We start from the raw sequence: 6,000 nt of genomic DNA, 5'->3' as shown, positions 1-6,000 counted from the left end.
CAATACCTTTAATTCTTGAGCCAAAAAATATTTAGAGTGACAAACTCCGCCTCGCCTTCGATGAAATTTACCGACCCTACAAAGAAGATGGGTGAATAAGGCGTTTAAAATGCCCATATGAGGAATGATATTCTGCAAAATTAAAATATCATTAAATCTGATTATTTTTCTAAAATAATTAAAAATCATGCATATTTAACATAACATCGGTTTGTAACCCTTAAATGTTTTAGATACTTGAAATAGGTTGCTTTAAACTGGCTCATGCGTGTCAAAACCTCCAAATAGTGTCATTTTTAGACGGTGGCATATATGCCACCGTATAATATCGTCGCTCGAGTAGCTCATTTGTATGCATGATGGCACCCCTAGCGGCAGAAATGTGCGGAGGTGATAATCAAGTTTACGCAGAAGTTAATATATCAGAATGGTAGAGATATAATACTATACAACTTTCATAACCTGAAAGTAAACAAAATTTCTAAGTTATTTGATAAATGGTAAAGGTTTGCACAAAAAGACTTGAAAGTTAATGCTTATGAATATTCATGAAGTTAACGATGCTAAGCGAGTCGGGTTAGGTATTCAACCAGAGCTGTATTACATCCTTATAAATATTGCGCGTAGAAAAGTAGTTCAAAGTATATCGTAGTGTTTTTGTTGAATTTACATGTCTATATTTGTTTTCAGATATCTCAAACAGTTATTGCTATAAATATTGATAAGCAGTTATAAAATATCTTTGCATCTTACATTTCCTAATAAATTAAAATAATGCGTAAGAATATATCCTGACATTCGACATTTTCACAAAGAAGAAAACAGCCCAGAGGTCAGAAAACGACAACATAAACAAAGCCACGTGGAGAAAGAGAAGCAAATCAGAGGTGAATAATTTGTTTTCTTTTGAATATATATATAGGTATCTATTGTTAATTATCCTCGTCTGATAGTCATGTAGAGTAGGATTCAGACTACTGATGGTTTTTTTTACTATCAATCGGCCATATTGGATTTTTTTCTCTGAATAGATTTCTTGTCTATTTTGATAAAGCCTAGTATATGTAAAAAGATCGACGTGTGGAGAGACCAGCTATTATAAAAGATTCGATTTGTTTATTCATGATTTTATATTTTCGTTGTTGTTGATAGTCATTAGTTGATCATCATCTAGGGCGTACAAGCTTACCCACGCTATCTGTCGACCATATTGGTATCGGGTTCGTTCGCCATAGTATAATCTGTAATTTGTTTTGGAAACTTCATTAACTTTTCATTTGATATTACGTGTATATCATTAATTTCAAATAAATAAATCATAAAAATTTATTGAAAAAAATTATTGGTGCTAAAATGTTTTGTAATTGATTATTAAAATTAAGACTATCTTGATTCTTGAGAAGAAAATCAGAACTTTTTGAACAATTGTTCAATATATATATATATGTTGGTAAACTTGAGATTTTGAGAACAATATGAGAACTTATTGAGAAAATTGACATCAACTTATCAATTTGAAAACAAAATGAGAAACTTTCGTTGAGACAAACTTGAGAATTTGAGAACAAAATGAGAAACTTCATAGAGAAAAATGAGATCATTTTGAGACTTCCTTTGAGCACAAACTGGCACTAACTTCAGAATATAAGTATAGAATGAGAAACTTGCTGACATTATCATATTTTGAGAACAATATGAGCAACTTACTTCAAGCAAAATGTGAATTGGAACGAATATGAATGAAGATTTATGAGCATATAAAGAACTGAATACATATATTGATTGAAATTAGAACTTCAGAAGGTTATCATTTGAACAAAAACAAGACTTTTGTGTACAGACAGTACATATACAATAACATTTGGATTTGATAAAGTTGTGTGAGAGTTAGATTGAGAATCCAAGTAGAAGAGACACTACTTTATGTATTTCATGCATAACACATCTCTAGTGCGACAATTTGACAATCAAAATTAATTAATACATGTATGCACTTTCATTGTATTGAACGTAAAATACTAACTGAAAGAAGCTGTTTTAATTGATACTTGTAGACTTCAAAAGTTTAGTTGATTTAGAATTTCAAAGTAGAAATACATATATTATGAGCTACAATGAGTGTCCAAAAAAATATGTTTAATTAATTATAGTTTCAAGCCAGAGTATTTAGTTAACTTGATATTTCAGTTCTTAAAATATGGCCGAACAACAAAATTTAAGTGTGGAAAGACAACAACTAACTGTACAAGCAGATCATTCTCAAAGTGCGGAAATCTTCCCAATCAGTTCAAGGGGAAAACAATGTGTGACAAACAGTTTTATGTTTCTATTATTTTGTCATTTTTACGAAAACGCATCTTTCACAAAACATGATCTACATTCAGTTTTGGAGACTGGAGATGTTTTGTATCATTTAATCATTAAATCAAACTCATTTTTATTAGCTTCTGAACTACCAAATCACATTGAATTTAGAAATAAATATATTTCATCATTTGTCAGACAGACTTATTTTGGCAACATGGCACAAACTGTGGGAGAAGAGGTTGGTTTTTCATTAGAAAACAGTTTGAATATGTCATTTGCAAAATATGATGCTTGTATTCTGGTTTTTCATTCAGCAGCAATAGCTTTGAAACAAAGAGGTGACAGATTTTTTGTGTTTGATGCTCATAATAGAGGAAAAGATGGGCTTTGCGACCCTGATGGAAAGTGTACTATGACAATACACAACTGTTTTCATGCTCTTTGCAATTTTCTACGACATCTGTGTATGTCTTTGTCTTGCATTAGTTTGGATAATGTGCAGTATGAAATCAGTACCTTTTGTTTTAAGACTCTTTCCAACAAACCAAGAAAACCTGTAACACGCATTTGCAGTGAAAGTGACTTGTCATTAGGAGAAAATAGAACACGGTCGAGGAAACGATGTTGGTCAGAACATTATGAGAATAGAAATCCTAAATGTCAAGATCAATCATTAAGAAAAAAGGGAAAACTGAAAAAATGGATAATGACGTTTGGAATAAGAGAGGAACCCAAAATGTTGTTATTGAAAACTATGTTGATAGTTTAAATTTACCAGAAGTTGAGGAAATAAGTAGCAATTCAGATTGCCAGATTGAAAATGATGTTTCAAGTTGTTCTAATGTGACCCCTTTAAGGGAAGGACTTGAACAAACTGAGGAAATTGCAGTAATGAATTTTAAACAATTAGTAAAGGAAGGTCCATTATTTGTTTGCTCTTGCTGTACACAAACTTGGTTTAGGGATGGTGTTTCTAAGGCTCAGTTTCTGTATACATTAGATATAGCACACAAATGTTTGCAAGGTATCAAAAGTGCAAAAGATACAGAATGGATTTGTCATACTTGTAAGAAGTACTTAAAACTTGGGAAAATACCAGCTTTAGCAGTTGTGAATGGATTAGAATTTCCCCCGAAACCTCCCGAATTAAATATTACTGAAATGGAAGAGCGTCTCATTAGTCCAAGAATTCCATTTATGCAGTTGATGGAAAAACCAAGAGGAGGACAAAAGAGTTTACGTGGGAATGTTGTTAATGTTCCTTCAGATGTCAACACTACTGTCAAATCTTTACCACGGACGTTAGCTGAAACTGAAACAATTCAAGTGAAATTAAAAAGAAAGTTGAGTTATAAGCACCATGTTTTGTATGAGGCTATACGACCAAACAAATGTATGAATGCACTCAAGTGGCTTTTAGAAAACAGTGAATTGTTTCAAAATGAAGGGATATCAATAAGAGAAAACTGGGACATTTTACAAGAACAGAGAGAGTTTTATGCTACTGAGCAAAAATCAGGTGAAAATGCTACGAGTTGTGAGAACACATCTTATACAAATGAATTGGAAAATGAGACCAGTTCTTTGCAAGATGAAGATGATGTTGATGAATGGACAGAAGATCCAAATTTTGAAAGTAGACTTACTGGAAATACAGACACGTTGCTGCATCCTGCAGATGTAAGATCATTAAATAAGACAATGTCATTTGCACCAGGTGAAAACCAAACACCTCTTGGGTTGTATCAAGATCCAGATGCAGAATATTTAGCATTTCCAACTATATACTGTGGTCAGAGAAGAATGTCTAACAAAAATCGTACGGTGCCAGTTACTTACAGTTCAATTTGCAAATGGGAGTTAAGATCCCAAGATCGCCGAGCAGCATGTTCAATGCCAAACCTTTTTTTCAAGTTAAAAAAATTACAGATAAAGCAAATTCAGGACAAAGTGACACTTGCAATGCGAAAGTGCAAAAGCGAAGGCAAAAAAATAACAGCTGGTCATGTTTTGAATCCTACTTCGTTTGATAACATTGTTAAATTAAATGAAGGGTATAGAGTCTTGAGAACATTAAGAGGATCACCAGCATATTGGGAAAGTGCAAAAAGAGATGTTTTTGCAATGATAAGACAGCTTGGTATTCCAACATGGTTTTGTTCTTTCTCAGCTGCAGAAACAAAATGGAAAAATTTGATTCAGATATTGAGCAAAAGTTTGAACAATGCAGAACTAACTGAGTCAGATGTTGATGAATTGACTTGGATCGAGAAATGTGAACTCATTAAAAGAGATCCAGTAACTTGTTCGAGATATTTTAGCCATAGGTTTCAGATATTTATGTCCAAAATTTTGAAAGGTGACTGCAGTCCTTTAGGAAAAATTGTTGACCATTTCTTTCGTGTTGAGTTTCAGCAAAGGGGATCTCCACACATCCATTTGCTTCTTTGGATAGAAAATGCACCTGTGTATGGAAAGTCAACTAATGAAGAGATTCAAAACTTTATTGATGAGCATTCCACTTGTTTCAAAAATGAAAATATTGCGGAACTTGTCAATTATCAAACACACAGGCATGCTAGAACATGCAAGAAAGCAGGAAAGAATATTTGTCGTTTTAATTTTCCTTTGCCTCCAATGCCAGAAACCATCATTTTAGAACCATTGGAGGAGGAAAAATTTGAACAGAATGCAGATGTACAGCAAAATTACAGGAAAATATGTGAACTGCTCAATGATTCTAAATTGTGCAATGCAATGAGTTTTGATGAATTTTTGACAATGATAAATTTGACAAAGGAAGATTACATTTTGGCAATACGGTCTTCTTTAAAGTCTCCGAAGGTATTTTTGCGTCGCAGCATTGCAGAAATAAGAATAAACCCATACAATCAGATATTGTTGAGGTCATGGGAAGCTAACATAGATGTGCAGTTCATTCTTGATGCATATGCTTGTGCAGCATATATTGTGTCGTATATTTCGAAGTCCCAGAGAGGAATGTCTAATTTACTTCATGATGCTTGTGAAGAGGCAAGGAAGGGAAATTTATCTTTAAAGCAGCAAATAAGACAAATTGGAAACAAATTCCTCACACATGTAGAAATATGTGCTCAAGAGGCAGCATATTTGCTTTTGCAAATGCCATTACGATCAAGTAGTAGAAATGTTGTGTTTATAAATACATGTGATCCAGAAAATCGCACATTTTTATTGAAGTCTCTTGAAGTTCTTCAAGATATGCCAGAAAATTCAACAAATATTGAGTCAGACAACTGGATAAAACGTTATAAAAGAAGGCCAGGTGTTCTGCAGAACTATTGCTTAGCTGATTTTGTGTCAAAATTTGATGTTGTGCTACCTCCTAAAGACAAAAAACAGAACAATATTGAAGAGTTGTTACCAGAGGATGAATATGAGGAAATGAATGAAGACAATAGTGATGTGTCAATTAGTGATGCAGACAATTCAAATAGTCAAAAAGAATACCATATGAAAGATGGTTCTATTTTGAAACTAAGGAAAACTCAAAAAGTCATCAGATATGTTCGATACAACAAGGAACAAGATTCAGAAAACTATTTCCGAGAACAACTCATGTTGTTTTATCCATGGAGAAATGAAGAAAATGATCTAATTGGAAATCATACCTCTTTTGAATCACATTGTAATCAGCAACAGGAAAAAATAAAG

Source organism: Crassostrea angulata, chromosome 9 (assembly GCF_025612915.1).
Source record: "Crassostrea angulata isolate pt1a10 chromosome 9, ASM2561291v2, whole genome shotgun sequence".
Taxonomy (NCBI): domain Eukaryota; kingdom Metazoa; phylum Mollusca; class Bivalvia; order Ostreida; family Ostreidae; genus Magallana; species Magallana angulata.
Note: the sequence above shows the minus strand (reverse complement) of the source record.